This window comes from Lithobates pipiens, unplaced genomic scaffold (assembly GCF_037356315.1).
Source record: "Lithobates pipiens isolate NorthernLeopardFrog02 unplaced genomic scaffold, aLitPip1_a1.2 Scaffold_175, whole genome shotgun sequence".
NCBI lineage: Eukaryota > Metazoa > Chordata > Amphibia > Anura > Ranidae > Lithobates > Lithobates pipiens.
This window is the reverse complement of record NW_027507757.1, coordinates 943,887-952,438: the sequence shown is the minus strand read 5'-3', so window position 1 is coordinate 952,438 and position 8,552 is coordinate 943,887. Positions and strand designations below refer to the sequence as shown.

General features: G+C 48.7%; 1 pseudogene; it reads right to left on the bottom strand.

The window, feature by feature from the left end:
* Positions 1-384: 384 nt before the first annotated feature.
* LOC143986658 (C3a anaphylatoxin chemotactic receptor pseudogene) lies at positions 385-8,233 on the bottom strand (annotated as a pseudogene).
* Between the last annotated feature and the right edge of the window lie 319 nt (positions 8,234-8,552).

Below are 8,552 nucleotides of genomic sequence, written 5' to 3'. Positions count from 1 at the left end.
GTGTCCTGCCATCATATAGTGTCCGCCCCCTACTGCGCATGCTCAGTACGGGGCAGAAGAGGCTTTGGAAAAATCTCCGAAGCTGAACGGTGAGTGGAGGAACCGTGAGTGGAGGTGGTAGCCCCACCATCCAAGCGGACATAGGGTTGTGAAAATTAGAGGGCCCCTCGCGGGCGTGCTTCGCTCGCCACGCTTCGGGCTCGGCCTCGCTGCGCTCAGCTCTTTTATATTCCTACTCTATCTCCACTTGGATGGTGGGGATAGAACCTAGACTCACGGCGCAGGCCCGCCACGCTTCGGGCTCGGCCTCGCTGGGCTTCGGGCTCGGCCTCGCTCGCCACGCTTCGGGCTCGGCCTCGCTGCGCTCAGCAGTATATTCCTACTCTACGTCCACTTGGATGGTGGGGATAGAACCTGGACTCACCGCGCAGGCACCGTTCATCCTCTGCTATTTTCGGAATCTGTGTTGCTGTGTACTGTGCATGCGCAGTACACAGCGGACACTATCCGATGGGGGACCATATATGATAGGACACCGGCAATTGTTTCCATGTGAGAAGCTGTGATTGGACACAGCTGAACACATGGTAAAGGGCCGCTCTGATTGGCCCTTTTCCTCGATTTGTGATCAGCTGTGTCCAAAGGACGCAGCGATCACAGAGCGTGCCCCTCAGAGCTCGTGGCAGGGTGGGGTTCTGGGAGGACGTCAATAGATGCCCTCAAAGAACTGGGCGACTGTGCTGTAGCCATCATTCGGCAAATGGTTAATCTTACTGATCCTCTAATTGTATGCTTTCTTCCATTGTGACTCTGCTCCTGCTGTACCCAGTAGTTTTCGACACCTCTTCGTTAAACAGATTCTCTATCAGCTCATGGAATGTCTTTCTTACTTTAGTCTTCATAGCTTTGCCCAAGAGGACATAGAGAACGGGGTTGATACAACTATTGGTTTCGGCCAAGGCTTGTGAGAAAAGGTCCAGAATGGTCACCACGAGGTTGTCGAAGTACAGCACTATAATTCCCATTATATGGTAGGGAGCCCAGCTCACAAAAAACGCTACGGCAATGCCAAATACCACTTTGGTGGTCTTGTTGCCCGCCTTTACAAACCTGGTCCTTTTCAACTTGAAGGCCAGACAAGCATAACTGCCAGAGATGATTAAGAGGGGTATGAGAAAGCCAAAAATCATGCGAGTAACTGTAACTGTCTCATCTGGAAAAGTCACATGGGTTTCCACGTTCATGTCACTTCCATTACTGTCCTGAAGGCCACCTTGTTGGTATCCACATAGTGTTAGGTTCTTCTCTATGTAGGTGGTTCTGTAGAGGACAGCGGGTAGACACATCAAGAAGGACAACATCCATATAGCCAAGCATGTGATCCAGGCCATTCGTAGGTTGCAGTGGTTTCTGGCCCACACGGGTTGGACAACCAGGATACAGCGGTAAACGCTTATCGCCACCAGACTGAAAACACTGGCAAACATGGTGAAGATAACAATGGAGGGTAACATCTTGCAGAGGGCGGGACCGTACAACCATTCCTCATAGAAGAATTGGGCTATGAAGAATGGGAAAGCCAGACAGCAAGTCATATCGGCCAGAGCAAGGTTCCAAAACCAAATGTTCATCACTGTCCACTTCATCTTCATACCAATAACCCAAAGAACCAGAAAATTGCCAGGAATGCCAACAACAGTCGTGATAACCATAATTAGGATGGTGAACACATGTTGGTTTGAATCCATGGATGATGATTCCGTATCACTTGCATTCAACATTCTGGTTTCCTGTAAAGACAACAGGATTAGCTGGAGATAAGTGAACTTTATCTACTCAGTCTTGTCAGAATCTCATCATTCTAAACTAGGGTTGCACCAACACCGGTATCAGTATCGGTGCCGATACTAAGCATTTGCACAAATATCGGTACTTGTGCAAATGCTCCGATACCTGAAACTAGAGCTGGGGAAAAAAATCGATTTAAATCTTGAATCAAGTTGAGAGGTCAAATCGATTCAAAATTTAAGCAAATCGATTTTTTTTTTCCACCACCGTGTCGTTCCTGAGGTGCTGCGGGCAGGATTTTTTAATGCGAGGCCTTGGCTTTGGCCTAGTCCATGAGACCGGATGCCGCGGACTAGGCCCAAACGCAGAGGACTAGGCCGAAGCCCCGGCCTCGCCTAAAAACTCCTGCCTGCAGCTTCCCAGGCGCGATGTCTGCGGACAGGAGTTTTTAGGCGAGACCGTGGCTTCAGCCTGGTACGCGAGGCCGGGTGCCGTGGACTAGGCCGCAGCCACGGCCTCGCCTAAAAACTCCTGTCTGCATCTCCCCAGGACTGGCGCTGACACCGCGCCGCTCCTGAGGAGCTGCGGGCAGGAATTTTTATGCAAGCCCTCGGCTTTGCCCTAGTCCGCGAGACCGGACGCCGCAGACAAGGCCGCGGCCACGGCCTTGCCTAAAAACTCCTGCCTGCAGCTCCCCAGGACCGGCGGTGTCCATAAAAAAAAAAGACTTGATTTGAATCATGAATCAAGTTTTTTTATTTTTCTAAATCGCAGATTATTATTTATTTTTTTAAGAAAATCGCCTAGCTCTACCTGAAACCGATATTTTCAGGCTCGGTTCTATCAGCTGTCAGTGGGATTCCCCCACTGACAGCTGTTTACAAGGCATCTCCCCGTTCAGCCTCCCCGTGAGACGATCGCGGGCATCCCCACGGCGATCGAGTCCGTGGGACCCGCGACCGTACTCACGGGGGTCCCCGACCGGCACGTGAGTGCGCCGCCGGCGGTGAGCACGCGATGGCAGGGCGGCATATAGAAATGGACGTGCCTGTACGCCAATATGCCTGCCCGTGCCATTCTGCCGACGTACAGCGGCGTGCGCTGGTCGGGAAGTGGTTAAGGAAAAAAACTTACATTTAAATGCCCATCAATGCAACCTTATCAGTGTCCATTTGTAGCCTTGTCAGTGTTATTTTCAGCTGTGCGAGAACGAGAACGGCTGAAAGCAGGACATCCGGCTCTGTATCTCGGCGGCTTTCGGCCATCCTCGGCAGCTTTCGGCCACTCTCGGCCGTTCTCTGCAACTTTCAGCCATTCTCGGCCATTCTCGGCAGCCTTCGGTCACTCTCGGCCATTCTTGGCAGCTTTCGGCCACTCTCGGCCGTTCTCGGCAGCTTTCGGCCACTCTCGGCCGTTCTCGGCAGCTTTAGGCCACTCTCGGCCGTTCTCGGCATCTTTCAGCCGTTCTCGGCAGCTTGATTTAAAATTGGCTTATAGGACATGGCGGTGCTCTACCACTAAGACTCCCACAGTACCATCCTGTGATGGAGCCTTGGTAAACTTTTTGATACAGTTGTCAGTAGGTATCAGTAATTGGTATCGGCGAGTACTAAAAAAAAATTATCGGTACTCGTACTTGTAAAACAAATGGTATCAGTGCATCCCTATTCTACACCCATGTTAGCAGGCGGTAGTTCATCATCTACCATCACAATGTTTGTCACATATAAACATGCTATTGATGTTTAACCACCTATCGCTGTGCATTAATAAATGGCAATAAATGGTAAGTGGATGGACATTTTTGGAACGCTGTTAAAAAACGCAATCTGTTAACGCCTCGTGCACATGCCGGGCGGGGACACAATATGAAGCTGCAGACTGGAACGCACTAGTGGATTCACGATGGACCTTTATTCATTTATTGTTGGCGGGCAGCTGACACACAGGCACCCCGATGTATGGGGGGCGTCACAGTGAACTTCCTGGTTTAGAGGCACATATGCATGTGTCCTCTCGCTGATCTGTGCTGTGATTGAACTCAGCACGAGGTTGTCAGCAGGTTACAGCCAATCATTTTGGCTGTATACCTGCAGATCGGCTGTGGCTGATCACAGCATACAGATCTGGGTGCTTGTAAATTTCTCCCTGCTTTAGGTTAGCGCTCAGAACTGAAAGCAAGGTGATATAAAGTGATATAAAGTGATATATAGAGGAATCGGGACCTCCTTCCTCCCGCTGGTGACCCCTCTAGTGATATAAAGATCTATATAGAGGAATCAGGACCTCCTTCCTCCCGCTGGTGACCCCTCTAGTGATATAAAGATCTATATAGAGGAATCAGGACCTCCTTCCTCCCGCTGGTGACCTCTCTAGTGATATAAAGATCTATATAGAGGAATCAGAACCTCCTTCCTCCCGCTGGTGACCCCTCTAGTGATATAAAGATCTATATAGAGGAATCAGGACCTCCTTCCTCCTGCTGGTGACCCCTCTAGTGATATAAAGATCTATATAGAGAATCAGGACCTCCTTCCTCCTGCTGGTGACCCCTCTAGTGATATAAAGATCTATAAAGAGGAATCAGGACCTCCTTCCTCCCGCTGGTGACCCCTCTAGTGATATAAAGATCTATATAGAGGAATCAGGACCCCCTTCCTCCTGCTGGTGACCCCTTTAGTGATATAAAGATCTATATAGAGGAATCAGGACCTCCTTCCTCCCGCTGGTGACCCCTCTAGTGATATAAAGATCTATATAGAGGAATCAGGACCTCCTTCCTCCTGCTGGTGACCCCTCTAGTGATATAAAGATCTATATAGAGAATCAGGACCTCCTTCCTCCTGCTGGTGACCCCTCTAGTGATATAAAGATCTATAAAGAGGAATCAGGACCTCCTTCCTCCCGCTGGTGATCCCTCTAGTGATATAAAGATCTATATAGAGGAATCAGGACCCCCTTCCTCCTGCTGGTGACCCCTTTAGTGATATAAAGATCTATATAGAGGAATCAGGACCTCCTTCCTCCTGCTGGTGACCCTTCTAGTGATATAAAGATCTATATAGAGAATCAGGACCTCCTTCCTCCTGCTGGTGACCCCTCTAGTGATATAAAGATCTATATAGAGGAATCAGGACCTCCTTCCTCCTGCTGGTGACCCCTCTAGTGATATAAAGATCTATATAGAGGAATCAGGACCCCCTTCCTCCTGCTGGTGACCCCTTTAGTGATATAAAGATCTATATAGAGGAATCAGGACCTCCTTCCTCCTGCTGGTGACCCTTCTAGTGATATAAAGATCTATATAGAGAATCAGGACCTCCTTCCTCCTGCTGGTGACCCCTCTAGTGATATAAAGATCTATATAGAGGAATCAGGACCTCCTTCCTCCTGCTGGTGACCTCTCTAGTGATATAAAGATCTATATAGAGGAATCAGGACCTCCTTCCTCCTGCTGGTGACCCCTCTAGTGATATAAAGATCTATATAGAGGAATCAGGACCTCCTTCCTCCTGCTGGTGACCCTTCTAGTGATATAAAGATCTATATAGAGGAATCAGAACCTCCTTCCTCCCGCTGGTGACCCCTCTAGTGATATAAAGATCTATATAGAGGAATCAGGACCTCCTTCCTCCTGCTGGTGACCCCTCTAGTGATATAAAGATCTATATAGAGAATCAGGACCTCCTTCCTCCTGCTGGTGACCCCTCTAGTGATATAAAGATCTATAAAGAGGAATCAGGACCTCCTTCCTCCCGCTGGTGACCCCTCTAGTGATATAAAGATCTATATAGAGGAATCAGGACCCCCTTCCTCCTGCTGGTGACCCCTTTAGTGATATAAAGATCTATATAGAGGAATCAGGACCTCCTTCCTCCTGCTGGTGACCCCTCTAGTGATATAAAGATCTATATAGAGCAATCAGGACCTTCTTCCTCCTGATGGTGATCCCCCGCCGATTGTGAGCCTGTGGGCGGCTTTCGGCCAGCCTCAGCCATTCTCGGCAGGTTTCGGCCACCTTCGGCCATTCTCGGCAGGTTTCAGCCGCCTTTGGCCGTTCTCGGCGGGTTTCAGCAGCTCCCGTGCCGAGAATGGCCGAAGGCGGGCAAAGGCCGCCGAGAACAGCCGAGAGCGGCCGAAAGCTGCCGAGAACGGCCAAAGGCAGCCGAAAGCAGGACATCCGGCTCTGTTACTAGGTGGCACCATTTTTAAATGGCAAAGCTGAAAAAGACCCTGACAAGGCTACATGACAAGGCTGCATGACAAGCAGGGGCGGACTGACCATTCGGGCACTCTGGCACTGCCCTAGGGCCCCATGCCACCAAGGGGCCCCATCAGGGTTGCCAGCCTCAATAAAACCAGGGACGGTATTTAAAAATCTGTGTTTTTTTAAAGATCCCAAGATTATAGCTGCCCATCTCTCCAGTACCTTTTCAGTGTGTGTATGTGTATTCTGTGTGTGTATTCTGTGTGTGTATATTGTGTGTCTGTGTGTGTATACTGTATGGCCATAATCTATTGCCTGGGGGGCCCCATAATCTCCTATTGCCCGGGGGCCCCATAATCTCCTATTGCCCGGGGGCCCCATAATCTCCTATTGCCCGGGGGCCCCATAATCTTCTCCTATTGCCTGGGGGGCCCATAATCTATTGCCCGGGGGCCCCATAATCTTCTCCTATTGCCCGGGGGCCTCATAATCCCCTATTGCCCGGGGGCCCCATAATCTCCTATTGCCCGGGGGCCCCAAAATCTATTGCCCGGGGGCCCCATAATCTTCTATTGCCGGGGGGCCCATAATCTTCTCCTATTGTCCGGGGGCCCCATAATCTCCTATTGCCCGGGGGCCCTATGAGTTGTCAGTCCGCCCCTGATGACAAGGCTGCATGACAAGGCTACATGACAAGGCTGCAAATGACCATGACAAGGCTACATGACAAGGCTACATGACAAGGCTGCATGACAAGGCTACATGACAAGGCTGCATGACAAGGCTGCAAATGACCATGACAAGGCTACATGACAAGGCTACATGACAAGGCTACATGACAAGGCTACATATGACACTAACAAGGCTGGAGATGGACACTGATAAGGCTGCATTGATGTGCATTAAAATGTTTTTTCCTTAAACTTCCCTCCTAAAAGTTTTTTTTCTCTTAAAATTCCCACCTAAACTTTGGGTGCGTGTTATATGTCGGCGCATGTTATACGCCAATAAATATGATATATAGAGGAATCAGGACCTCCTTTCTGCTGGTGACCCCTCTAGTGATATAAACATCTATATAGAGGAATCAGGACCTCCTTCCTCCTGTTGGTGACCCCTCTAGTGATATAAAGATCTATATGGAGGAATCGAGACCAGCTTCCTCCTGCTGGTGACCCCTCTAGTGATATAAAGATCTATATAGAGGAATCGAGACCACCTTCCTCCTGCTGGTGACCCCTCTAGTGATATAAAGATCTATATAGAGGAGGGATATGCAATTAGCGGACCTCCAGCTGTTGCAGAACTACAAGTCCCATGAGGCATAGCAAGACTCTTGACAGCCACAAGCATGACACCCAGAGGCAAAGGCATGATGGGACTTGTAGTTTTGCAACAGCTGGAGGTCCGCTAATTGCATATCCCTGATATAGAGGAAACGGGACCTCCTTCCTCCTGCTGGTGACCTCTTTAGTGATATAAAGATCTATATAGAGGAATCGGGATCTCCTTCCTCCTGCTGGTGTGATCCCCCAATAATTCTACTAGCTGTCCCCGCTGCCTACTCACACTGTTTTCTCATTTTGCAATCATCTGAAATGTTCCCGCCCCCCCCCCCCAAATATTTTTATTCTGTAGTTCTGGCTAACATTGCACCCCCATCAATTTACTTTATCAAAGGATTCTTGTCCCCTAAGTCTTTATTTTTCACATTCAGAAACACTGACCTGCTGTTTCCACTGTTTTAAACAATCTTCCAGCAATGCCAAATTCCATGTTCCACCAGCAACATCAGCCCTACTACAAACCATTTTGTAATCAGCAAAAATACATACCTTACCCGCCGAGCCTTAGAGACAGATAAATAGAACGGACCTAGTACAGAGCCTTGTGGCACACCACTAGTGGCTGGTCTCTCTTCTGAATGTAATCCATACACAACCAAACTCTGATATCTACCCTTTACCCAACCGCGTCCTCTACTGACCTGTTGGTGGCGTCTGCAGCAGATCAGAAGAATCTTCTTGAATGGTATCGGGGTAATCTGGAGCTTAGTAACCAAATGGCAGCTGCATCTGCCTAAACAGTAAGTCCAGATACTATCAATGGTGCAAAAGCTTCATCCCCCACGGATCTAGAAAATAGTACAAGGTAGCGGCTCGCAGGGAACTCCGAGAATGTCACAAACTCAATGCGACTCACATCCTCAAACTAGTAAAGCGAAAGAAGAGATGAGCCAGATAGACACATTGTAGTAAAAGTTGAAAGTCACACAAGTCTTCGAATAAACTAAACTTACCTTTGCGCAACTTCCTTTCTGAGTTACTTTAAATATAGGCACTTAGAAAGAAAAACAATTGCATCACTGTAAGTGGTTTGTAGGTGGGGTGCAACGTGGTGTGGTGACAATAATACACACAGTCCCAGTATGATAATAATAATAATAATAATAATAATAATAATAACAATAATAATAATAATAATAAATCGTAATGAAATAATGCAGTCAGTTCACAAACACCCGGTGAGAAGGCGGCCATGCCCGCAGGAAGCAGGT